The sequence below is a fragment of the Canis aureus genome, chromosome 27 (genome assembly GCF_053574225.1).
Source record: "Canis aureus isolate CA01 chromosome 27, VMU_Caureus_v.1.0, whole genome shotgun sequence".
Taxonomy (NCBI): domain Eukaryota; kingdom Metazoa; phylum Chordata; class Mammalia; order Carnivora; family Canidae; genus Canis; species Canis aureus.
The window spans coordinates 41323362-41350870 of NC_135637.1; the positions used below are offsets into that span (position 1 = coordinate 41323362).

The 27509-nt window shown below is 42.7% G+C and overlaps 2 long non-coding RNA genes across 8 annotated transcripts; one reads left to right on the forward strand and one right to left on the reverse strand.

Moving 5' to 3' along the window:
• LOC144299347 (uncharacterized) lies at nt 1-25829 on the reverse strand. 2 transcript variants are annotated; one of them, XR_013366070.1, is made up of 3 exons: nt 25580-25829; nt 3032-3159; nt 1-391 (listed from the first exon to the last, which is right to left on the reverse strand). It is a non-coding gene; the product is annotated as an uncharacterized LOC144299347 (long non-coding RNA). The 2 variants fall into 2 exon arrangements; XR_013366071.1 differs by having other exon boundaries at nt 25652-25825.
• On the forward strand, nt 14677-27235 carry LOC144299346 (uncharacterized). Of its 6 annotated transcripts, XR_013366068.1 has the most exons (4): nt 15350-15472; nt 16939-17248; nt 24176-24313; nt 27001-27235. It is a non-coding gene; the product is annotated as an uncharacterized LOC144299346 (long non-coding RNA). The 6 variants fall into 6 exon arrangements; XR_013366067.1 differs by lacking the exons at nt 24176-24313; nt 27001-27235 and adding an exon at nt 14677-14748 and having other exon boundaries at nt 15387-15472; nt 16939-17591; XR_013366065.1 differs by lacking the exons at nt 16939-17248; nt 24176-24313 and adding an exon at nt 14704-14748 and having other exon boundaries at nt 15390-15472.
• Nucleotides 27236-27509: the final 274 nt, after the last annotated feature.

The following is a 27509-nucleotide window of genomic DNA, read 5'->3' on the forward strand; positions in this document are numbered from 1 at the left end:
TCTTTTTGCTAAGTGGGTTTATTTACACGGGGGAGCACACCCGGGAGACGCTGGTCCAAGGGCACACACTTCCAGCTAGGGGACTGACTTCTGGGGATGCGAGGGGCAGCGTGGTGACACTGGTTACCAATATCGTATCGTGTCCTTGAAAGTTGCTGGCAGAGATCTGAAGCATTCTCACCCATGTTTAAAAAAAAAAATGACTCTTCCATCTTGACTTCCTAAGATGTGTTTGTTGATTTATAGGTGAAGGTTTCCCTTTCTCCAGAGCTGCAGCTTCCAGTATTTACCATTGTTCTCAAATTCCCAAACCATTGGCTCTTTTTCTAAAGCTCCTCTCTGCCTTCATTCTTGTTTTGATTCATCCTGGGCCGCAGCAATTCTCTATTCTCTTGAATAGAATAAAACATGCTTTAAACTCTGTGGGGATTAGTTCTTTCCCCAACACCCCCCTCCCCCTCTTACAATGGAAGATGGTTTGTTTGGTCAGAGGCAGGTCCCAGTGACTCCACAAGGCAGGGCACAGGTGCACCCGGGAGGGCTCAGATGCACACCTGGGAATTCACAGGAGCATCACACATCCCCCCAGGACGCAGGTGCACCCGGGAATCCAAAGGTGCGCCCCACATCCCCCCAGGATGCAGGTGCACCCAGGAATCCGAAGGTGCGCCCTGCATCCCCCCAAGACACAGGTCCATCCCTGCAGCTCTGTGGGGCTCACACTCAGCAGCCCCTGGCTGTCCATTTTGGACCCAGTTCTGGTTCCTCTGCTCAGTCTTGGTGCTTCCTGTGGGTCACGGGGCCCATTGGAATGTGGGGCGTCCAGCCGGGGTTTTGGGGAAGCAGAGTCCCCCTTGTGAGCCCCCATGACCTAGGCTACCTCTTTAATGCCTTGAACTCACAGGGCTCCTACTTGCGAAACTGAAGGAAACGTAAAGTCCCAAGGCCCTTCTTAGTTTTCCGTTGCTGGGGAGTAACTTTTCCTGGCAAGAGCCTTTGAAAACCTTACTGACTGGTCATGTCACAGTCCCTGTCTTCCCAAGGGGACAGATGATTATCATCTGCTAATCATCATCACCCCCGATCCCTTCCTCTACACACCCTGGGAGAATGAAACTCAACCCAGTTTTCCAAACTCAGAACCCTCCTTCTAGCCTGGTCGCTACATCCTGGGTCCTAGTACTCAAAGGGCTAGTCAGCAGATTACTGACTTATGAATTCCATAGTTTAGGTCTCGGTGGCATCGGACCTGTTTTCTTAAAAACAATAAACCTATATATTTCAAAATTTGAGTACGGCCACATTTCTGGTACATCTTCAAATAAGACAATAGACTACCAGTCAAACACAACTCGGTGGCATTAGTTATCATCTGAATAACCGAAGTGGAAATCTGGAAAAGAGATTAAAAAGTGCCCCAAAGTGAGGGATTTGAAGTGAGGGGGAGTAAGGTGAGCTGGTGTATGGAAGGAGCAGGCCGGCGAGAGGCAGGTCAAACTTTAACCTGCTAGTGATTACTCCGAGGGCTTCCTCTGTTTATTGGCAGTTTGATGGCTCCCTTGAATCCATTTTGCTAAAAAAAAAATCAAGGCCAATTGAAATGATTAGTGTTCCTCCCTTCTCCTTGTAGAAACAAAGGAAGACTTTCTGGGTTTTGAGCAGAAAAAAAAAGCTTTTCTCGCATTATTGACACCAGAGCAGCTGTAGGTCACAACTGAATGTTGGGGGTGACCCCTTTTGGGGCCATCTGCTGTGTTTTCTTCCTAAATCATCACTTTGGAAACAGCACTGTTGTTTCCTGCTCCTTACAGTGACCGTTGTGACGTGGAGAGAGGCCGACAGGGGCCGCACCTGTCATACCCCGTCCTTGGCGGTCTTCAGGGGTGTGACCTGGGCTCTACTGTGAAGACCTGATGCAACATCACCCAGGGATCCCTCAGCTTGTCTTTGTGGCCATGAGAGATGACGACGCAGACCCGAGCATCAGGAGTGGAAGTGGCAGGACATCGCTTCTGGGGAATCGAGCCACACTGTTCTGCCTCAGTTGGAAAATGGACCAGGGGTCATGATAATGAGATCCCGTCATTCAGATCTGCCCTGGTGTCAATAATGGGAGAAACTGAGTCTTTACTGAGGTTGTCCTCTAGGCCTCTGAAGCATCACATTTGAACCATTATCATGACCCCTGGTTCCTCGGTGTTATTGTGTTTTCACTATTTATCTCCCTCCACATCTTCGATGGCATGTGACTTCCACTTTATGTCCCCATTGCCTTGTCCCACACGTGGTAGCTGCAGGTGCACACACAGTGCATCCAAACACAAATACCAACACTTGCCTTGCACTTGCAACTGAGAGGTCTCAAGGCTACCAAATCCCGGGGCTGTAACATGCTCAATTATATCAGTCTTTTGTAATGTCTGGCTTTATGATGAGCAGGTCAATAAATTGTAAGATGCTCTCTTGTGGTGCTAATTTTATGTACAGTAAACTAATAAGGCAGCAGAGCTACCCACCTTTCATTGGAGCAGTTTCTGCAGGTAACAATTCCACTATTCTCTGGGGCCAGCCTGACAAATACAAATAATCTCCTCTTTAGAAATGGAGCCTCTTTACCCTCCAGGGCTCTGATAAATACTTCAGGGACCAGCTTCCCCATTTTAGGGCTAGATTTGAGATCAGCTGCAGGACTGCTTACAACTGCAATGAGACGTCAGGGGAAGGAGGTTTCAACGGGAAAGCCATCCGGGATGCGCCTAGAGGGCAAGTTTCATCATGGCCACTTTCTGCAATAAAATTAATATTTACCAGCAACCTGTGGAGTGCTATCAATCAGCCATGACAAAAACAGTTAACTGCGACCATGGTGATTTCTGACTTGGCATCCACTTATTTGAAGAGTGTAAGTCAATGGGTGAGAAAGGAAAGTAGACTCGGTGGGGAAGAAAACAAAGTCCTTCTCACAGCTATGAGAAGACTGGAGCAAAAACCATCCCAGGGTTAAGATAGATGTACTCTTGGGGCTTTTTACCTTCCCTGCAAAACCAAACGTAGAACAATCCTGTGACATGCGCAATGATGGACTTGCACGGTTACTAGAAGAAGACATTTAGGGATGTCGATGGAAAACACTTCAGGTTCTAACATCAATCGTAATATCTAAAAGGAAAACAAAAGCGATGAATATAACTCACTACATGCAGCGCTACGTTATTTTAGAGGAGAAATCCATTAGTCACCCATGTGTGATCTCTCTTTTTAATGGCAAGCAAAAGTTCCTTGGTGAATGGGGGGTGGAATTTCTTTCAATAGGTGGAAGTTTATTTTGAGAATATAAACAGAAGAAAAGGAAATTAATACATGTGTACCATCCTGCATCAATAGATACAGCTCTGAGGCTGGGAGAGCCTCTAAGTCAGGTGGAACCAAGAAATTCTTTCTTGAGAACCAGGTTATTTTTAAGGCTGTCCTCAGGGCAGAAGTATGCACTGGGGGAAGAAGAGGGGAATCAGGAATAGTATTCTGGAAAGGTTCTTGAGGAATGGAGGTAGTGAGACACCAGGGGCAGGGGCCCAAGGGCCTCTAGAGAGAAAAAGTGACTCGAGATTGATGAGGTGTACCCACTGTGGATGTCCTCACAGAGCTGAGTGTCATCACAGGGAAGAGCTCTATGCTGTCCTGCAGGCGAGGGAAACACAAAAGGAGCTTCCTCAAGATGATAATGACAGCTCACACGTACACAATGTTTGCATCCCAAGAAATACCTCTTAACTCCCTTCTCATGGCAGACCTACATGGCAGGTGCCTCATTGATCCATTCATTCCATTTCATGGAAGAAAACAATTTCACGTCTTCCCCCAAAGACAGAGATAATTAGTGACAGTGGGGATTCTAACCCCAAAATTCTGCACCAATGCCTCATAGCATCACCATGGGGCTGCTGGAGATCATCCATCCCTCCGGTGGTCGGCATCAGATGGAGATGGAGGGGTCAGATCTGAGTATCTTATTACACTGAAATCAGCTTAAAGCTCAAGGCAATCCACCTCCCACTCCACCGACCCTCCAAAGGAAACAGCCTTTCCAGGGAGAAAAACATCTTCTTCACCCTGAATGATGTAGGCCTACCATCTCCTCCACTAAGTTGCTGCTGCTCCTTGTCATGGTGAAGAAATTCTCCTTTAGACCCAAGAGCTGCTAGATTGAAAATAAAGTGTGGTTCAAGTCAGTGCAAAATAAACAAACAAAGAATGCAGGGTGCAAATCTAGCTAGAAATTCTTCTCAATAGAGTAGCATTGATTCCCTCTCCGGATGTAGAATTAAAAAATAATTGGCGGTCTTCTCATCATTTCTCCTTTTTGGGAGAATATGGGATTATTTATTCCCTTCTCTGCCACATGGAACATTCGACTTCAAAGACATAAGCACATTGTTCACCAGGTATATTAGGTCATGACTTTCTCCCTTTGAATACCAACAGCAACAGAACCATAAGGTGTTGTGTTCTCATTTTTATGTTCAGAATTCTGCTTTCCACCTTGATCTCAAAGACTTTCAAAATAATCTACGCCACTGGCCGGTTGCTCAGGTCCTTTTGGCTACTGTAGTTCCTCAAGAAAGGTGCTGTCTTCCTCTGCTTGCCACAACTTGGGACTTGGAGGCACTGAGGGGACCTTCAGCAGGTGAATGGGTAAATGGACAGTGGGATTTTAGCCAGCCCTAAAAGGAGATAGGCTACAAACCGATGACAGGATGTGGAAGAAACAAACTCCTATTGCTGAGGGAAGAAGCCTTCTGAAAGACTATGTACCATGGGAGTCCAGCCATGTGGCATTCTAGAAAAGGCACAGCTGTGGGCACAGGAAAAGGATGGGTTAGGGGTTGTGGGGGTTGGGAGGGAGGTATGGATGGGAAGGCAGGGCACAGAGGGTTTTTAGAGCATTAACATTGTCTCTGCAAGACACTTTATGATGAATACCTACCTGTCCATACGGGTGATGAAGTATAACCTCTAATCCCTAACGTTCTATCTGCCCCAGCCCCTAGGATGTACGACATCCCAGTGAACTGGGATGCACACCATGGACTCTGGCTGATTTTGATGTGTCAACGGAGGCCTGTCAACATTCACCATGAGCCTTCTGGTGATGGTGGGGGGGGGTGGGGGTAGGTAGCTGATGATGGGGGAGCAAGGAGCATCCAGAAAGATCTCTGCACCTGGTCTTCATTTTTGCTTTGAACCTTGAACTTCTCTAAAAAACAAAAGACTGATAAACACATTCCCAAAGTTCTGGTCTTTGTGAAGAGTGAGTGAAACCAAAAGAGCACTGACAGTGTGTGAACTGTTCCTGTGGAGGGTTAAACTGTAAACTGTAAAGATGCTCCTTTCAAAACTATTAGATAAAAAAGTCCCAGAAGTCTACGAGCTCTAGAAAGAGCAGACTCACAATTTGAAATGAATCCACTAATAGAATCAAGGGGTCATATATGTAGAAAGTTTGACATTAAGCAAATGTTAAGGTGCTAAAAATTATGTGGTAAATTTGACATTTGTTCAAGAGGTAAGCTAATTTTAGATTCATAGACTCTCCCGACAGGAAGTAAATTTAAAAGTCATCCTAGTCAAGCACTCCTCCTTTTTTTTTTTTTTCCCTGCCATTACATCTGTAACACAGAGCTGTCAGATTTGATTTGAATGCCTCAGAAACTTGGAAATTCATTCCTCTTAAGGCAGATCCATCTTTGGACACCTCTAATTTATGGCAAAGTTTTAGTTTTATTGAGAGGAAAATGTATCTTGGTCCCCTTCTGTAGTGAAGACAAATTCCTCCAAATTATTCATTTCTATAATGCCTCCACTGTGCTTTACTTTTTATAACAAGGAAATCTGGGAGAGCAAGTTGATCATGAGACCACTTTAACACCCAATATTAAGTTTAAACTTTGACATTATTTCCAGGTGATGTGACTGTAAATTTTTTGTGTGTAAAATTTGTTGATTCCTTAATATAGCACATATGGCACACATGTTATTGTCAACATTATCCATTGCTAAGTTTTTAAATATACTGAGATACTCAAAATCAAAAGTGGTTCTTGCCTTTCTAGACCTTGGAGACCACTGCTTATACAAACTGCTTATGTGATTCATAATTCTCCAGTGTGTTCCTAAGAATGCGACAAATCTTCTGCACTTGACATAGATATAAATACATGAGAAGCTATTTTTTTTGGTATTCTATGCCTAAAAATAATATTCATTTAATAATTTCACACATTTTAATTGATTTCCTGTTATGATTCTGGAAGATGAGGACAGCTATGAACAGAACAAATTCCTGTTCTTTCAGAATTTTCATCTGATCACTGAGCATCACAATATAAGCACATAAAATAAGTAAAACAATTAGATAACAGAATTTCAAATATTGGTAAAATATATGAAGAAAAATATTCACAATGGAATAATGATATGTAGGGTTTATATAGTCAAGAAGATTTTTCTGAGGAGGAGACTCTTAAATGGTCTGGTAAAGAGTCAGCCCCGCTATGCCTCAAGTTAGAAGCCTCCTCACAAAGCATGGCAGTGAGAGCAAAGGCCCTGAGGCAAAAGTCAGTTTGGTCCATTCAAGAGGCAAAAGTCAGTTTGGTCCATTCAAGAAACAAGCTAATAGGTCTGTTGAATGTTAATCAAGGGAGAAAATATTAAGACCTTACGATGGAGAGGTGAGTAGAAGGCCCCTCTAAGGGGGATAGGAAAACACAAAAAGCAGAGGGAGGTGGGATTGCATTGAATTCTCTAGATGGGAATTTCTGGAAGAATGATGATGCCATTAGCTGGAATGGGAAGAAAAGGAACCAGCATGGTAGGGGATTGTGGGGAAGGGTGGTGGATAGGTTACATTTCATACAAATATAATTCATTTACCTGGGGGGTATACTAATGCTTATTGTGGATAGTCCAAGCATTGTGAACTCAGTTTAGTGGGATGTGACCAGGGCCTTTTAAATCAATCACAGTGCCGGATTTCAAGTTGTGCTACAAAGCTGTGATCATCAAGACAGTGTGGTCCTGGCACAAAAACAGACACATAGATCAATGGAACAGAATAGAGAATCCAGAAATGGGCCTTCAACTCTATGGTGAGTATTAACTCGACAAAACAGGAAAGACTATCCACTGGAAAAAGGACACTCTCTTCGATAAATGGTGCTGGGAAAATTGGGCATCCACATGCAGAAGAATGAAACTGGACCACTCTCTTGCACCATACACAAAGATAAACTCGAAATGGATGAAAGATCTAAATGTGAGACAAGAATCCATCCAAATCCTAGAGGAGAACACAGGCAACACCCTTTTTGAACTTGGCCACAGCAACTTCTTGCAAGATACATCCACGAAGACAAGAGAAACAAAAGCAAAAAAGAACTATTGGGTCTTAATTAGGATAAAAAGCTTCTGCACAGCAAAAGAAATAGTCAACAAAACTCAAAGACAACCTACAGAATGGGAGAAGATATTTGCAAATGACGTATCAGATAAAGGGCTAGTATCCAAGATCTATAAAGAACTTATTAAACTCAACAGCAAGGAAACAAACAATCCAATCCTGAAATGGGCAAAAGACAGGAGCAGAAATCTCACAGAGGAAGACACAGACATGGCCAACAAGCACATGAGAGAATGCTCCGCATCACTTGCCATCAGGGAAATACAAATCAAAACCACAATGAGATACCACCTCACACCAGTGAGAATGGGGAAAATTAACAAGGAAGGAAACCACAAATGTTGGAGAGGATGTGGAGAAAGGGGAACCCTCCTGCACTGTTGGTGGGAATGGGAACTGGGGCAGCCATTCTGGAAAACTGTGTGGAGGTTCCTCAAAGAGTTAAAAATAGACCTGCCCTACGACCCAGCAATTGCACTGCTGGGAATTTACCCCAAAGATACAGATGCAGTGAAACGCCGGGACACCTGCACCCTGAGGTTTATAACAGCAATGGCCACAATAGCCCAACTGTGGAAGGAGCCTCAGTGTCCATCGAAAGATGATGGATAAAGAAGATGTGGTCTCTGTATACAATGGAATATTCCTCAGCCATTAGAAACGACGAATACCCACCATTTGCTTCAACGTGGATGGAACTGGAGGGTATTATGCTGAGTGAAGTGAGTCAATTAGAGAAGGACAAACATTATACGGTCTCATTCATTTGGGGAATATAAGAAATAGTGGGGGGGGATAGAGGGGGAAAGGAGAGAAAATGAGTGGGAAATATCAGAGAGGGTGATGGAACATGAGAGACTCTGAACTCTGGGAAACGAACTAGGCGTAGTGGAAAGGGAGGTGGGTGGAGGGTGGGGATGACTGGGTGATGGGCACTGAGCGGGGGCACTTGATGGGATGAGCACTGGGTGTTAGCTATATAGAACTCCAATAAAAAAATACACAAAAAAAAGAAAACAGAAAAAAATAAATCAATTATATAGGATAGGATAAGAAATACATGATCTTATCACATGCAATAAAGAGTAATTTTGTGAACTTTCTGTACCATATATGTTTTTGTCTCATATATATTTTATGTGTCATATTCATATTTACACATATAATGGATCACAATCTAAAGTATGTTCCTTATTGTGGATCACAGTTGAAGAAGTCTAGAAACCACTGACCTAGGAAGGTTTTAAAATAACGATGGGAAAAAGCCAATGTGGTATCCCAGAGCCCCTTGTGCCTGAGAGGTAGACCAGAGGAGTCAGTGGCAAGTCAAGTAGGATGGAAACCTTGAGTCTGGAGTTGACTTTGTGGCATGCATGTGGGCTGACATGACCATCTGACACGAGTAAAACCACCCAACAATGGTAAGTTGTCTTCCCAAATCAGTGCCTCCCTCAGAGAAGAAAGTGGAAAGAATGGACTGTCTTATTAAAATGTTGACTTAAGCTTCATGCATGTCTATACTGAGGTGTCAGCCTGCTTAGAAAATGCTGCAATGGGACTTCTAATTTAAGCTTAGGAGGGAATCCCAAAGACAAATTTTATAGCAAATGTTGTGTAAGACCTGTGTGCTCTTATTGACATGAAAAGCCAAATATAGGTTACTCAGTGAACACGCTGTTCTCCATTAAGTGAATGCAAAGTTCCAGCAAGATGGGACCATAGTGGATCATTTAGAGAATACTGAGTTGGTGTCAGAAGGCCAGGGACACAGTATGAGTCCTCCCCACGGAACTTGGAACAGAGCAGGACCTGGAACTCCTGGCTCATTGTCTGAAATGTCCTCTGATGTTGACATTGTCTTGTTGGTGAAGGATTCTCTTCCGAGGTCACAGTGCTAAGTCACATCAGCTAGGTCACATCTCTAGCTATTAGAGATGACAAAGACTGGCCCAGTCAGTTTTCGTGCCTGCTTCGTACACCACAGGGGACCACAGGCAACTTATCCTGAGACGGGGCTCCCGAGTTCTGCGGGCATGGAATTTATTCTTGGAATTTATTCAAACTTCCAGAGATCCTCACTTTCCTGATATTGAAAAGGTTAAAGAAATGGAATCAGTCTTGAGCTTGGGTCTGTGTAAGAATCCAACAAACGCACGATCAATCCAGCCAGAAGATTATCTCCAAACTTCCAAGGCCTTTCTTAACATACTAATAGTTATTTCGTGAGACCTTTTCGCTAGTGCTCATTTGATGAGTCGGTGCTAACTGTGTAAGTCAGATTCTAAATCAAGTCTTTGGGATGACGACGTATTCCGGGAGGCTTGCAATCCATCCGAATCATTCATCCAGTTAATGCTCAAGTTATCAATTAACCACTATTGTCAGAACAGGTTAATTCAGCTGTAACTTCTGCTTTGACACTTAAAAACAGGGACATTTGCCCTAGGACCTCGATTCAGACATGGTGTTTTCCCCTAAATTCAACTTTCCAACTGTAGTCTGGACAGAAAAGGACAGTATCCAGGAAATCAGGAAAGAAGTATCAGATGCCATATGGCTCCAGCCCAACCTTCCAGCGCTCTGAAAAGTGAAATAATTTTCCAACTTAAATCTGTGTTACATGTTGTTTGTATGTATCAACTAGTCTAGTGGAAAATAAAGCCAACATTCAATAAAACTTTGCTGAATGAGTACGTAAATAAATGAATGATTAAAAAATAAGTTCTAAGGTATCCACAGATAACTACTTACCTTATTAGGAATATAAACTTAAAGGAAAGTATTGAATGATATCTTCGGTTACTAAACTTCTGTACATCCCAGTTTCATCATCTGAAATGTGGGGATGGGATGAAACACGCTCCACTGCGCTCTTGCAGTGATACGCACCACCAACGTTTCTTTATCTTTTGTATCATACATCCATATATTCATGTTCCGTGACTAAGCTTCTAAGCATCCTATGCAGCAGGAGAGTTATTTTTAAGCACTTTAGTCCACTTAAGCTTCAAAACGTTGCATGTATATAAATGGGGAAACTGAGATATGTCCATAGCCTTAGAGCCATGAGATTTGAACTCAGAACTTCTAGCTCTAGGACTAGGATTGTCTCCATTACACCACGTCACAGTCCTGTGGTGTTCCATTAATCATGCCGACGTCTGTGGCTGACAAATGCATATCACACAGCAAGGTGGAAGGAAAGTGAGACGGATTTGGAATGCATTCATTCATTCACTCATTCACTCATTCACCAAAAACTGGGTCTCCTAAGTGAAATGCACTGCTCTAGATGCTGAGGATAAAGCAGCAGTCAAGACCATATCCCTGATCTTATGGGTATTTCATCCAGGCCAGGGAGCTGGGAGAGAAGCACGCTTGATGAGCGTCAGAGGCAGCAGCACATCGTCTTGCTGGAACTCTGAGCAAGTTGGAGAATGCAGGAAGCAAGGCCAGGGCCTGGCCAGGTGGGCCGGGCTCTTGCACCCCCTCCAAAGCCCTTGGAACATACAAAATATGAAGAATATCCTTGGAGAGTTGAAGGAGGGATGCCGATGCATGATCTGACTTTACATTTTGAAAATACTTTTTTGTCTCTGCCTCTCTGTGTCTCTCATGAATAAATAAATAAAATCTAAAAAAATTTTTTTTTTCTGACTGCAATAACCCTTTCTGATTCTCAAGTACTAAAAATGAAGACGCAAGGCCACAACTACATCATGAGTGCTTAGAGTGTTTGGCTGTAGCCTAAGCACTCCACACGGAGTATCTAATTTAATCCCTGCCAAGGCACTGGGGCCTAGGGTGTGTGTTTATCCTCTGGGTGAAGAACTCCCTCCGCACCTGCATGGATGATGACTGGCCAAGGCGGGATCTGAAACCTGGCCTCCCTGATGCCAAAGTCAACCGCTGACAACTGTTCAGAGCCCTGTAGGCTGAGGAATAGCCCCTGCAATCTCACACACGTCAATCAACAAAAGTAAATATCCCAGTACAGCTAAGCACGTTTATGGTAAGGAAAGAACTGCGGTGAATATTCAATGAGCAAAAGGTCCAAGTTGTCTTCATTCCGGTGGAGCCTCTGTGAGATCTTCAACGACTTAATACAGCAGCACTGACAGGACACCGTGGCTTCCGAGTTAAAGACCTGGCACTTCTAGGAGCACTCATCCCCACAGCTTGTCCCCACGCTAGGTAGCCTGGCCTGTAGCACTTTTCCCCTGACTGTCAAGTCACAATAAACAGAAACTGTGTTGTCACTCGGTTGCTGACAGGTGGAGTGAGCACCGCGTGTTTATTTGCACGGTCGAGTGAGGGTGCGGATCAGAACCAACGATCCATGGATGGGACGCCTGGATGGCTCCGCAGTTGAGTGCCTTCGGCTCAGGGTCTTGGGATCGCGTCCTGCACTGGGCTCCCTGCAGGGAGCCTGCTTCTCCCTCTGCCTGTGTCTCTGCCTCTCTCTCTGTGGCTCTCATGAATAAATAAGTAAAATCTTAAAAAAAAAAAAAAATCAATGACCCCATCTCACCCTCACCCTTAGAGCATCGCCAACCCAACTTGTGACACGTGAGCTCTGCCTATGGCCTCCGTTAGAAACCCAAATCACAGTGCTCAACCTCTCAGAATAGAGCCTGTATAGAGGACAACATAAGCACGCGTGCCGATAGCTGTAGCTGAATAAACTGTGCCTGAACCTTTTATGAAATGTGAAAGATTATCCGTGCTAATAATCAGAGAAAAGTGGGAATACTTTTGAGCTCTTCACTATGAGTGCTAGCCATATAAAGCTGATAGACGTGGGAAGGTTCAATGCAAATGTGGGCTCTCTTTCTTACTACCAGCACCAAAAAAAAAAAAAATAATAATTAACCTGAAGTATGATTGTTTTAAGTACATTAACCATGGGTAACTGCTCTGTATGAGTGTTCAAGCTCGCGAATTAAAGATATTCTAGGATAAGAGATTTGTACAACTCTTCAGCGGGTTTAATGAGCACACGGGCCCTGGGGACCTGAGATTAGCAACTACAAACCTAGAAATGTTAATTGAAACTTAAATGAACTGTCTTTTGCCAAGGGCACAGGGTTTCCTACATGCTCACGTCGGCTGGCTGCCTTTGCTGCGCTAACTCCCACCTGCTGCCGTTGCTGGATGCGCGGTGCACCCGCCGCTGGCTTCTCTGTGTCTCTGCTCCAGCTTCTTTCTCCAGAGGACGGGAGCCGTGGCGACCCATAAGGATGCTGAGTCAATATTGATGCTGGTATCTTGAAAATCAGCATCCCAGGTAGGAAGACACTGGGTCACCTTTCCAACCCCATTGGCAGGACCAGATGTCAGGTCTTGGCACAAAGGCGGCTCTGCAAAGTCGGTCTTGAGTTCAAGCACACAAGGCCGCCTAGGCCTGTGGGTGTTCAGCTCTGCCAAAAGCCATCAAGCCTGTCACTTGTAGGGTGGTAGTCATCATGCTGGGCCGTCTAACATCATTTCATTCCACGTGAGTACCTTCTTCACCATCTCGGGCGTCAGTGTGGCCATTCATCAAATCATACTACAAAATCCGGGTACGTTTCTACACTGGCCCCCCTCAAATTTGTTTTGAAGCTCCGTATCGACCGCAGTGCATATTGAAGTGGAAATTTGTTAATGCATTTGATAGCAACTTGGAATTACTTTGGAACGCTTAGGACCCATTTTCTCTGCATCAGTCTCTTGGATTCCTGGGACCACTGTGACAAATTACACAAATGGTGGCTTAGAACAACAGAAATTTATTCTTTCACGGTTTTTGAGAGCAGTCGTCTGAAATCGCTGTGTCAGCATGGTAGTTCCTTCTGGAGCTCTGAGAAGCATCTGCTCCATGCTTGCCTCCTGCTTTGGTGCTGCCTTCAACCTCTGTGCCCAAGCTTGTTGCCCCGTGGGGCCAGTCTATGCCCACTGCTGCGGAGCCTTCCTATTTTCCTCTCTTCTGTCCGTGTCTCTCCTTTGCCTAAAAGGACATTGGCATTGGATTCAGGACCCAACCAACTAATCCAGGAAGGTCTCACCTTGAGATCCTTAGTTACACCTGCAAAGGCTCTGTTTCCAGATAAGGTCACATTCATGGTCCTGGGGGGTTAGGACTTGGATGACTCTTCTTTGAGAGATAGCATCAAATGCACTACAATTTGCAGGGTAATAACAGTATAACTGATATATGGGCCTTAGGTGATTTCCTTTCAACATCTTTTTCGAAAATATTAGGGGGAAAAAAACTTTCATCGAGGGGCTAAGCGATCATTTTTATCAATACGCTACAACTACTTGGGACTTCCACAGTAGGATACAAGTGCTTCCGAGTCTCGTCAAATGTGTTTAGACATGATCTTCAAGAAAAGCGTGGTTTGGTTCATTTTGTTTTCTTGTTTGGCATATGTGCATCTTTAAATTTGCTAGTATAATTATTCTTTAATTGTGCAAAAGCATCTCTCAAGAGGTCTTTACTCAACCTTTTTTTTTTTAAATAAAAGAGAGAATATGAGCAGGAAATAATATGGCCATAGCCATGGCAAAGGGGTAACTTCAATCTCGGCAATAATAAAACTAAACATAACACGTCCTAGAAGAAGCGAGATGGGAAAGATAGCTTGAAAAAAGAGAGGCAACCGAGAAATACAAAGAGGAAGTGAAAATAAGTGATGGTTTCCAGTAATGAGAAATTTAAATAGAGGAAGAAAAAAGCAAATGAACCCAAAGTATCCTCGTTATCCCTTCCCCATCACTTCACATCTTTGTGGCCTCACCTGATTCTGTGCTCTGCTCTGGCAACTAGCTCACAGAGGCTAGGCCAGGGGCTCCCGTGTTCCAGCGGGTATGTGCCCCTGGGAGTGTGCTCGGTGGCCACTCAGGAGCAAGCTGCAATTGTTGGACAAGGAATGTCCTGGGGGACCGCCCTGGACAATGGGGAACAGGAATCAATTCAGAAAACCCATACCTTTCCCTTCCCTTGAGCAGATATTTCTGAGAAACTTATGATGAGCCTTAGGGAGGCCTTTCACGCAACAGATCAACTATAACTACTATAACTGTAACTAACTATGACTATAACTAACTATAACTACAGCTATGGCCAACTTAACAACACGATCCTCTATTGGCTGTTTTTTTGTTTTTTTTTTTTTTTCCTATTGGCTGTTTCATTGCCCTGGTTTCACTCACGCTTCCAAGCATCAAATTCCCAGATTTCTGAAGAATAAACCCGTGTCTCAGGGTTTTGAAAACCCAGGCTAAAACAAATGCTATCTTTTTATCTGGTTCGTGAAATAAATTGTTGTTATTTTAAAATCATCTGCTTCCGGGGCACCTGGGTGGCTCAGTGGTTGAGCATCTGCCTTCAGCTCAGGTCATGATCCCGGGGTCCTGGGATTGAGTCCCACATTGGGTTCCCTGCTCAGTGGGGAGCCTGCTTCTCCTTCTCCCTCTGGCCCACCCCCTGCTCAGACTCTCATTCTCTTAAATAAATAAATCCACTTTAAAAAAATCAAAATAATCTCCTTCTATATTAAAATAAACCTAATTTTTAAAAGTAGCTTGTTGAGAAATTCATGCAGATAGAAATGATGAAGTTTTATAGCAGTTTAGTTTTGGTCCTGAGTAGAATAGTAACGATGGTAACAAGTACGAGGTAATGAAGAGGCTATCATATCTTGTGTTCTTCGGATGGAGGTTCTTCTAGAAAACCCAAGTTCATGAAGGTTATATACCCTTAATTAAATGTTTACTCTCTTCTCCAACCACTTTTATCTTGATTGTTTACATTTGTCTTTAAGAGCTATTTATCTGTTCTTAACGACAGGAGAAAGAAGTGCAATAGGTAGCATGACAACAACTATGATGCTTTAGATTATGAGACAATCTATTTACATCACAGTGACTCAAACGTATTTTGTAGCAGGTGTTGTGCTGGATATTGAGAATTCAATGGTGAGTATGGCGCTGACAAGTGTCCTCGAGAAACGTGGTACTGCGGAGTGACAGGCAAGTAAATAAGACTCCGGAATGATGGGAAGAGAAACTAAATGGGATTGGGTGGCCTGAGGATTATTTCAGGGGATCCTTAGTCTCTAAAGTGAGAGGCAAAAATTCTGATGAGATTAATGTTTAAAAAAAAGGCATTGACACAATAAGCTAGATAAATGTCTTCTTATTAAGTTTTAATATACTCCCAGATAAGGCAATTAGCTTGGGTACTTAATTGTACCGAATTAAAATTCTCAAGGGTTCTAAGAACCATCACGTCAGATTTCACATGTAAATCAGAGCCCAGTAGGAGAGATAAGATTTGGCCTATTGAATTCTTGGGGAGTTGATGTTTCTCTAATCCTTTACTTATTTTTCTTGGCTTAATTACTTTCTCGGTGAACGTCTAACATTTTATTTCAAGGAGGATTATGCTTAAAAAAGACTGTCAACCCATTTTTTATCCTTTCCCCTTTATTGCCTTTCACTATTTTTTATATTCCCCAAATGTATGAGACCATACAATGTTTGTCCTCCGATTGACTTACTTCACTCAGCACTTGATGTGATGAGCACTGGGTGTTATTCTATATGTTGGCAAATCAAACACCAATTAAAAAATAATAAAAAAAAAGACTGTCAGAACATGATGTGAAGTTTTAAGAAATCACATTAATTTCCCCTACATTGAATTGCTTATAAACAGTCTCTTCTCCATTTTTCTGTTTCCTTGTTTATAATAACTTCTCTACTTTTACAAAGTAGTCATTTTCTGTGAAAAAAAATTAATCCACACCACATATGAGTCTAATCTCTCCCTCATGAGTTTGATAATAGGCACTTGTTATTTGTACTTAAAATAATTGCTCCGTACAGTCTTTTTCCTAAGAAATTTGGAAGTTAGTCCTTTGAGGACGTCCATAAATACTTCTCTTGTAAGACCATAATTTTAAAGGGACTAACGTATTTTAGGTAACGGGCCTCTGCATAGCCTTTGGATCAGGGCAGACGATTGAACACTTAGTCTTCCTCTTATCTAGAAGGAAGAGGTAGAGCCAATTGGGTAACATCCTGGCGCCCATTGAGACTTGTCCTATTTGTTCATGGGTGTTGGGCCTCAGGGGCAGAGAACTCGCTTCCTCTCACACCTGCCAAAGCTCTGGGACCATCCTTGGTTCCTGTCAACAGCTACACATCCAGCACTTCTCTCTCTCCCTATGTCCCCCCCACTCCTCCATACAACCCCCCTACCACTACCCCAGCTTCTTTGCCTAAAAGCAAGAAATCAAGGCATTCTTTGCTGCAAATTGTTCTCTTGTTAAGGTCACAAGAAGTAAAAATTCCAAGTTCAGCTTCAGGGCTAAGCCGGGTCCCACTAGTCAGTTTTTTTTCCAGCCAGAATCTGCACTGAGATTTATTGAGTGGCTCTATCTCTTACATAGTTTCAAGGCTGTGAATATGTTTTTGTTTTTGTTTTGTGACAGAACTCAGGAAGGAAGGATGCGTAAGGCTTAGGCCCTTGATGTCTAATGTGATGTGATAAAAGAAGTATACTCATTAATTTGGGAGAGAGGAACTGCACAATCAATCACACACAAAATACAAATTCACCCCTTATTGTGAATAATGGAGTTAATGAGATTATCAAAGCATAATCCGGAAGCTGAGGTTTTTAATCCCAGGCATCTACCTACAGAACAACAGAAGAACATGCCGGCGAATGCCCAGCTGGATTTAAGGGAGTTTTTCTCCAAAGTGGAATTTCTACTGAGCCTTGGAAAAAAATGGTCTCATGTAAGAGGACAATTGGGTTGAGGAAACTGGCTTGACTTCCATTTAAAATGCAAATCTAGCCCCTGCAAATGAAAGTTTGGCTGGTCTTGAAATATTGTAACTATGTAAGATATGATCTCAAAAAGACATACATGAAATATTATTAACATTTTTTAATTGGCTGATATTTAATTGACTCCTTGGGGAAAATGCCTGAAGTTCATGTCAAGAAATCTACTCCTCTACACTTGAATGCATTCAAAGTCTTCAATTAAATACCACTGATGAATCATGAACTAGCTCAAACTTAGTTTAAGTAATATAGAGTGGTCTAAGAGAATGTTCATTGTGCTGTGAGATTTCTAAGCAATTTATCGAGGGGGATTTTTTTTTTTTTAAGAGAGAGAGAGTGTGCAAGAGTAGGGGTGAGGAAGAGGGAGGGGCAATAGGAGAGTGAGAAGCTCATGCCAGTTCCAAGTCCAGTGCAGAGCCCCATGCAGGGCTCAATCTCACGACTCTGAACCCATGACCTGAACTGAAATCAAGAGTTAGATGCTTGATGAACTGAGGCAACCCATGCACCCCCACCCCCCCATGGAGAAATCTCATCCTCTAAAGTTTCATCTAGTGAAAAGTAGATATAAAAGTGCAATCTAAGTTTCTGGATTATAACATGATACTGTGCGTCTATCCCTGATGCATCAGTTATTTCTATTAGGGAAAAATATTTTCATTCGTTTCATAAAAAGTAATCATTGTGGATCAAGTGGCATAAAAAAAGTGCCACTTGTCATGAGTCATAAGAAATCAGGTGGTATCTAAAAGTAGGTTGTAAGAGCCCCACTTGAGTTGATACAAGATTGGGTCAGAAAAAAAAAAAAAAAAAAAGATTGGGTCAGATGCATCGCTTGCCTGTCAGTGGGTTTGCTTCTTTTGAAGAGCGTTTGGAGGCACACGGGAATTAGAAAAAGTATGCAAGTTACTGTACTGTTCAGGGTTAGTTGACTTTGCCAAATGTTTTTGTGCAACAGCAAATATTCCTCGTTCTTTCTCTTACTAAGTAAAAAAAAAAAAAATTTTTTTAGGATTCCAGAGGTTATCCCTTTATGATGGTAGTTCTCAACTTAGGCTGCATGTTAAAATCCCATGGAGAGGCTTTAACTGGAATGCTCAGCCCTCCCCCCAGATGGGGCGGATCAGAATCTCTGTACAGAGGACCAAAGCATCAGTCTTTTTTAGAGCTCCTTGATGAATCCCATGTGCATCCAGATCTGAAAACCACTCCTGAGAGTATGAGGACTTCTTCAATTGACAGTTATTTAGAACTTCTCAGCCCTGTGTCCAAGGAGTTTTTAAAAGATGGTTTTGCATCTTATCCTAAAAGTAGCACACAAATATTTCATACATATGTGGGGTTAGCTCTTAAAAATAAATGTAGACTAGTCCCCCTCATAGGAGTTTAAAAGAGGTTGCCTCCTCTCGATTCAAGACAAAGGGTTTCTGTATCTTTGAGAGGCAAAGGTACCTGCTTGCCCTCCCACATGTCTTGAGAACCCTGCTTCCTCTAACTCACTTCACACATGGCAGAGATTTGGGGGAGGATCACCAAAAGAAAGGAGGACCATGCAGAGGACCACCAAACAGAGGAACTCGGAAATGTGAGTAGCAACATGGGCTTTGGTGTGCGGTGTACTCTGACCTGGATGGTCTCCGCCTTCCCCTCTGTTTCCCTAAATTGTAGACATTTTTGCCTCTGACAGCCTTCCCTCCTTTCTAAGAACATCTACTAAGGACACTTGCAATTGTCCCTTTGGAAGCAGTACATGCTCCCCGGACTGGCCAGTCTTACAACCCTAGAGATGGCTTTCTCAAAGACCTGAGGACTCTGTCTTTGAAATGCGAGCACTGAAGGTGATATAAGCCTGATCTTCCAATCTCCAGGGGGGTCCCAGGAGCCCAGTGGGGTAATAAATTACAATTAACAGGCACAGCTGGCCCAATCACAGAGAAAAGCATCTACAAACTCAACAATGACTCCTGTGTTCCTTATGTCCCAGTGGGAGCTCCTGCTGCCCCCTGGCATCTTCAGTGTCCCTCCCCAGGCTCCCTCAGGCCTGAAAACCCTCCTGCTCTTTGTTTCACTGGAGTTGAGTTCAACCTCTGCCCTGTTGCAACTGTCTGGAACAGTCTTCCTCACCGGCTTAACTTGTCTGGTGCAATTCATACTTTCACTACCTGGAGGCCACACACGTTGTATCACTTCCTAGCAGCGAGGAACCAAGCAACGTGTTCCAGATCTCTAACCCTCCTTCAGCAAAATGAGGGGAGAAGTAAAGATAGTCGGAATTACGTTCCAGGGTCATGGGGAGGACAAAGTGGTTTCCATTCATGCTCTCATGATTTGGCGTCACTCACACACTGCTCACAAGCCTGCCTTAGCATGTGGGGGCAAGCATGTGGGTCCTTGGAGTCAAATCTGGGTGGTATTGGTGGAGGAAGAGGAATAAGGCATGATCAGACACAGAGAACACATAAGGCTAGGTGTTGTCTGAGTTGGCACCATTGCTCCCAGTGGGGAGCAGCGAAACCTTCTCTTCTCCAACATGAGGCCCTGTCACTTGAAGTTAATTGCCTGTTCCTGTGTACAAAATGCCTCATCTCATCAACCATAAATGATTTGCTGGCTATTTAAGGCCCTGCCCCATTGAAATACATGGCTCCAGAAATGGAAAGTGACTGAAAATCTAGTTGTATTTTTAGTTGTAATGACGCTTGGAGATGTCCACGAGGAAGCCCTGGTGCACAGGTCATGGGCAACTTGTGCGAGCACCTCCGTCACTCCCCATTCATGTGCATGTGGACAAGTCATGTAACTGCTCTCGATCTTGCACCCGGGTGGCTCAGTCAGTTAAGCATCCAACTCTTGATTTCAGCTCAGGTCATGATCTCAGGGTCCTGGGATCGAGCCCTGTGTGGGGCTCCCTGGTCAGCGTGGAATCTGCTTCTGTCTCTGCTTCTGCCCTTCTCCACTCACATTCTTTCTCTCTCTCTAAAACAAAACAAAACAAAACAAAAAATGTGCTATTTCAGTCCTCCTTTGCAATGTAATTGGATTGCAATAAATGGTATGTGACTATTATCTTGCAGCTTTGATTCTGTCTCTGTAGGGGACACTCACATCTTCTCAAAGGTTAGATGCAGAGCCATGTTCAAAAGCAAATCTTTTTTTAATTTTTTTATTTTAAATAATTCATAAAATTCAGTCACACAAAATGTCCTTTGATTCTCCCTTCTTACTCTGGCCTATATTATTTTATAAGAATCACATTGTCTATTCCCAAAAGTTTGAGGTGTGTTGGTTTCTATGCCTCAGAAAACTTGGCTGGCTATCCATCTCTTATTACTCTTCTGCTACGCTTCGCCTACTTGATCGGTATTTCCTATTGCTCTCATCAAAATCACTGAAGTATTTTATAGTGGTTCCTTTCAATTTGACAGTTTGTGCATCTAGTCAGATGATGAAATAAGATAATCTTCAAATTGACAATAGACAAAATATGAAATGCTATTTATTCAAACTGAACATATACACCACAAATATTAAACGTGTACACCATAGAGTTGGATCAATCTGGGATAACACCAACAAATTATCAATCTTCCACTTACATTTTTAATTTAGATATTTATTTGTTTAGTGCATATTGTGTTCCTGGGACTAAAATACTACAGTTCTTAAAATTCTTGTAGTGCTTTCATAGTAATGGAGAGGTAAAGCACAAAGACAGATAAAGGTCAAGTAATTATTCAACTGCTCTTATAGCGAGTGATAATAGGGACCTACCTGAGAGTCCAATGAAAGTCTGTAAAAGAAAGTCCAAGACCCATGTAGAACAAAAATTTCTTTGAGGAAATTATTTTTAAATTTCAAAAAAAAAAAAAATTCAGAGCATGGTCATTACTCTTACACACACACACACACACACACACACACTGATGTGTTTCAGTTTCTAAATTCAAATGTATGTTGAGGTTTTCTACATTCTTTTAAGTGTGAGAGACTCTGTGAGGGATATAAAAATATTCCTATATCCAAGGAACTTGTCTAATCCAAAAAGAAAGTTTCTTTGAGACATGTATCATTTCAAGAGAGTCTATTATGAAGAGTTAAATAGTACAGACAGGAAGTACAGTACTTTCTGGAAAAGACGGCCTCGTCTATGCTGGTGGTAATTACCTTACAGCAGGGAACGCAAGAGGAAGTGGCTGTGCAGAATCAGCTGCATGTTGATTTCTGGCCAGAATGGAGAAAAGATAACAAACAGTAGGAAAAGCTGGAGTAAAACTGTATTAGAATCAGCTATAGAGGGGCACCTGGGTGGCTCAGTCGGTGAAGCATCAACCTTTGGCTCAGGTCATGATCTCAGGGTCCTGAGCACATCGGGCTCCCTGCTCAGTGGGGAGTCTGCTTCTCCCTCTGCCTCTCCCCCTGCTCTCTGACTTCTCTCTCTCTCTCTCTCAATCTCTCTCTCTCTCTCTAACAAATAAAATCTTTAAAGAAAAAAAATAGCTATGAAAGGAAATATTTCACAGAGGTTACTGATTGAAACAGTTACGCTATGAAATTGTATAGGCCTAATGATAAGTATCAACTTCTGTCTGTATATTTTGGGGAAAAATCAACACATCCTCAATCTGTTCTAAAATCATCATCCTGTAGTTTGACATTACAGTCAGGACATCAATGGGGAGGGAGCTTATGTGACAAACAGACGGGATATAGTTTTCCCAAGCAACCTATCTGTCGGTGTCTTTTGGACGTCGCATCAATAAGTTGATGTGCAAAAGGTGAAAATCGGCACCCCAAATAGCAAAGTGTGTGTTGAAGTTGCACAATGACTACCGCTTGAAATGCCAGGTTTGCCCTTTACCGAAAGTAGCATTTAGAAAATCACAGCTTTGAATAAACCTTTCATGCCTTGATTTTCATAAAATAGTTTCAAGCCTCAAACAAGGGTTCAGGCGTGTGTGGGAAGAGGCCATCGAGAGAAGCCATAGATAACTCAGGTCACCAGGGATGCAAAGGCCTTTCAATGTGAACCTGCCATTTACCGTTCTATTGGACAGAGGCAATTTTCTTTACTTAGGGTAATAGACAATGTTATGTCTTCCAGTGAAGTCTGAGAGGAGTTAAATTATCCTTATGATAATAAACCTATTTACTCTCCCTACTCCAATGTAATAAATCCAGTAAAGCAAGCAAAGGGACTTTTGCCACAAGGACATCCATTGTTTTCTGTGGTATCAGCATATGACCTTGCTACACATACACCTATATATGAGAAGAAAATCGTTAAGAGTCTTAAGCACAGGCTCCTGTTTTCGTGCTTAAACTGGTTTTCTCTATCTGTGTCTATACACGTCACCTCTCTTCCTACTGAGATCATGAACTGTCCTTGCTTGGATTATAAAGCCTGTATGTAGGAAGCCATCCATTCTCACTGATTCGGGATGCTCTTCTGCCAAAAAGTTTGCCTGCATTTCCTAAATTATGCTATTCCCACTTTGACTCCTCTTTTCCATCATCATGGAAATACGTCGTAATTTCTCATATTGAAGTTTTCTTTAATTCTCCATTGACCACCCCCAAGTACACTGCCAGCAAATGCCCTATTTTTCTGTAACATTTCAGAGCTAAGGTCTCCAAAGAAATTCTCTGTATTCACTGTCTCCACGTTGTTTCCTTGCATTTCTTCCTTCGAGTGCTCTCTCCTCAGGCTTCTGTTTCAACCATTCCATTGAGATGGCTGTTCTCAAGGTTTCCACAAAACCATGGAAACATTCATATTTTATCTTACTCATCTAGCAGCAGCATTTGACACAACTGGTTTGTGAGATTTCAGGCCAGTGGCTCAGCCCCACTGAAAGAGAATTAGCCATAAGTTTAGGAAATGCACCCCCTTTCCCCATAACTTATTTTGAATTCTTTGTCAGGCAATGCGTACACCTCCATTTCTCCATTTCTTTGGCATTGGTTACTGGAAAATCACTGTGTTCCTTTGGTGGTGTCATTTTCCTCGATCTTTCATGTTACTTGAAGTCTTGTTTTGCTTTCTTCACATTTGTAGAACCGGTCACTTTCTCCACTTTCAACAGTCAACCTAATCTGGGATCCTAAGGCTCTCTTAGACATCTTACGTGGATTTGTCTACACCACACGTCTTGTGCCCTCTTGTGGCTGTGCGCAGGGGGTGGAGTGGGGGGGGGTAATCCTTAAGAATCTCTCCCAATTCTGCAAAGCCAAGCCAGGGGCTGAGAGCCTCCATTGTGCTTTCCCTGGGGTGGTGCTCTGAAATGCCCAAGTTCTTGTGCCCACTCCCCATCCTGCAGATTGGCAGCTGGAGCCAGCTCTCTGTGCACATTTGTGAGCTATCAGCAAATGCTCATGCTGGCCACCTGCATGAGCATGTGCAGGGAGCGGGCCATAGAAGCCAAGGGAGTGGGGCATCTCAGGTGACACCTTGAGCCTCAGGGACACCTGTGGGACATTTGTAGGTGTCTGCAGTGAGGCGGAGGCAGGGCCCCCAGATGGCATCCACACAGTACTTAGAAGCATCCATGGCCGCTTCTTGATTTCCAAGTCCTGGCTCCCTGCTCTCATCCCGTTCCCAGGTCTTGTCCCTCTCCCTGTTGCTCAGCCATGCCTATCACCTCAGTATTCTGGGTGATGCAAGAAAGAAATTCCCTTTGTGGGCAGCACCTTACACAGCTGGGGAGTTGGCTACATTCATTATGGTCCCATTTTCCCCAGCCAGAGAAATCATGGCCTGAGGGCTCCTCTTGTGGATCTGACCTGAGCTGCACAAGGGAGGGGTCATCTTGGATAAGGTGATACTTCTTACGTACTTCAATGTCTGTTTTTTTTTTTTTTTTTTTTTTATTCTCCAGTGGTGTGCTGGCACTTCTTTGCTGTATTCCCAGACTTCCACAAAGTCTGTGGGTGGCTGTCAAAATGGATGCTCCAATAGGGAGATGATGATAGAAATTCTTGTTCTGTCATCTTGTTCATAACTCCCACTTTTAAAGGTGAGCTGTGCCTGCGACTTCTCAAAGAGCAAAGAGTGCAAAGAGGGGTAGAAAAACCATCTTACTATGAAGAAACCTAATGGATGCTCCTTCCACTAGGTTAGCAAGGGCAACCCCAGAAGTAATAAATCATTTCCATAGTGTGTCTCCTTGATATGTATGATGATAATGGCTCTTTACCTCTGTGGTCTCCCTCTAATAACCCATAAATTCAGCAAAATCATGTGGGAACATTAGATAAATTTATATTGAAGGATATCCTACAATACCCCTGAGGGGGACTCCTCAAACTGTGGAGGTCATCAGAAAGAGGGGAACTCTGAGAAACTATCACAGCCAAAAGGACCCAAGGGAGAAATGACAACTAAATATAGAATGATATCCTGGATGGGATTCTGGAAGAGATAAAGTACATTGCTTAGTCAGAACTTAGGAAATCTGAATAAACTATGGAGTTAACGATGCATCACTATTAGTTCATTAATTTTAGCAAATATATCACATATATGTGTTATTAAAAGAGGAATTGAACGCAGAGATATAGGTGAACTCTGCAGTATCATCTCAATTTTTCTGTACCTCTAAAATTGTTCTAAAAAATAGTCTGTTACCAAAAAATCATTATATACAATTCACATTAAGCAGTAAGGAAAAAATTCTATGACTATCTCATTAGACACAATGAATTCAACACACATTCTTGATTAAAACCCATCATTAAATCAAGACTACAAAAGAACTTCCTTCACCTATAAACCTCTAATCAGCAAAGTACAGCAAGAAAAAGAAAATCTGGCACATTTCCATATTGGAAACAAAAAGTGACATTGTTTTTATTTTTATAAAAGGCCTTATGGAACCTATAAAGAAATGTAACAAAAAAGCTACTTAAACTAATCTAGGAGTTTAGTAAGGTTGCAGAATGCCAAATCGATACACAAACATTAATTTATATGCTAGCAATAATCAGAAATTGAAATTTAAAAATACCATTCACAGAAGCACCACACTTTAGCAGTGAAGATACAGTGGTGACAAATGAGCACATAAAGGGATGCTTGATGCCGTTGGTCACAGGGGCAGGCACACTAAAAGCACACTGAGGTGTGTAACCTTTGCACACATCCCAGGAAGGCTGAGTTTGACTCCACCAAGTATTGGGGAGGATGTGGGGCAGCTGGAACTATCATCAACTTGCGATGGTCATACAGAAAACTTAACACCTGCCCTATGCTCCAGCCATTCCACTCCCAAGTGCTTATTTACCCAGATGCCAGAAGGTAAGTGCCCATAAAAAGACTTAACATCAAAGCTCATGGCAGGTGCATCCGTAACAACCTAAATCAGGAAGTGACCTCGGTGTTTCCCGTCAGGTGAACAGGAAGCGGCCTGGATGTTCATTGTCAGGTGAGCAGGAAGTGGCCTGAATGTTCATTAACAGGTGAACAGGAAGTAGCTTAGGTGTTCACTGTCAGGAACAGGAAGTGACCTGGGTGCTCCCTGTCAGGTGAACAGGAAGTGACCTGGATGTTCATTGTCAGGTGAACAGGAAGTGGTCTGAATGTTCATTAACAGGTAAACAGGAAGTGGCCTGGGTGTTCATTGTCAGGTGAACAGGAAATGGCCTGGATGTTCACACTCTGGTGAACAGGAAGTGGCCTGAGTCTTCATTATCTGGAGAATGGGAAGTGGCCTGTATGTCCATTATCAGGAGAACAGGAAGCAGTCTGGGGTTCACTCTCAGGGTAACAGAAGAACAAACCGTGCTATATCCATATAATGAAACACTCGGCAATAAGAAAAGAATGAGATATTGACATAAGAGTAACTTGTGTTATTCTCAAATAATAATGCTGAGTACAAGAAGTCAGACCAAAGAGAACAGGAAGTCTAGAAAATACAAACCAGTCTCTGGTTACTTGGGGATGAGGCATGGCGGTGGAAGACGGGTTACCACGGGGCACAATTTGGGGGTAATAGCCATACAATGACTGTGAGAGCTTTACAAATGTGTCAAAATGTATCAAAGTGTACAGTTTAATTTCTAAAACCCTTTTAAAATCTAATAATAGTATTTGTGGAGCAGAGTAAAAGCAAATAAAATCCCTCTCTTTAAAGACAAGATTAAGTTAAGCAGGCCAAAAGCAAATCTTGTGCAAGTGATTTCCATGAGTCTGTGTGCAATTCCATCCTCAGGATTGACTCCCAGCCTTGGCGAGACTATCTCCCTAAGATTCTTATGGTTATCTCTTGGTTCCATATGTGACTCTTCAAATGAGAAAATATTCATCACATGTAAACCTTTCCTGTAGTAGAGTTCTCAATGGAAATTAAACTGGCAAATATAATTTACATTTATGGGTTATTAATTAGCTCTGCAGTCAGAGTGTGCTTATTTTAAAAGGTTTGCTTAAAACAGTTTAGAAACCAAAATTTTTTTTTTTTTTTTTTTTTTTTTTTTTTTTTTTTTTTTTTATTTATGATAGTCGCACAGAGAGAGAGAGAGAAGCAGAGACATAGGCAGAGGGAGAAGCAGGCTCCATGCACCGGGAGCCCGACGTGGGATTCAATCCCGGGTCTCCAGGATCGCGCCCTGGGCCAAAGGCAGGCGCCAAACCGCTGCGCCACCCAGGGATCCCTAGAAACCAAAATTAAAGATGCTAGCAGTGTATTTGTTTGCTTCACAGGGTTTTCTGGAACTGGACATCATCTCTTTGCAATGATTCCCCATCTGTGTTCAAGCAACGTAGAATTCAAAAAGTCCTTGGAGGCTAATAGGAGGACAGGGCTGGGTAAAGGGATCAACAGAGGCAATATCCAAACTCGACCTGTATGACGTCACTAATAACAGAATCATCTTAATACAAGGAATCTTTCAACATGAACATATCTGAAAATAAACTATATGCTTATTATAATGAATACTGCTGTGTAGCTTTTTTTTAAAAGATTTTATTTATTTATTTAAGAGAGAGAGAGAAAGAGAGAGAGAGATCACAAGCAGAGGGAGCAGCAGGAAGATTGAGAGGAAGAAACAGGGTCCCACTGAGCAGGGAACCCATGTGGGACTTGATCCTAGGACCCCGGGATCGTGGCCTGAGCTGAAGGCAGATGCTTCACCAACTGAGCCCACCAGGAGCCCCTATAATATTTTCTTTTTAAAAAATTTTTTTAAATTTATTTTATTTATTCTTTT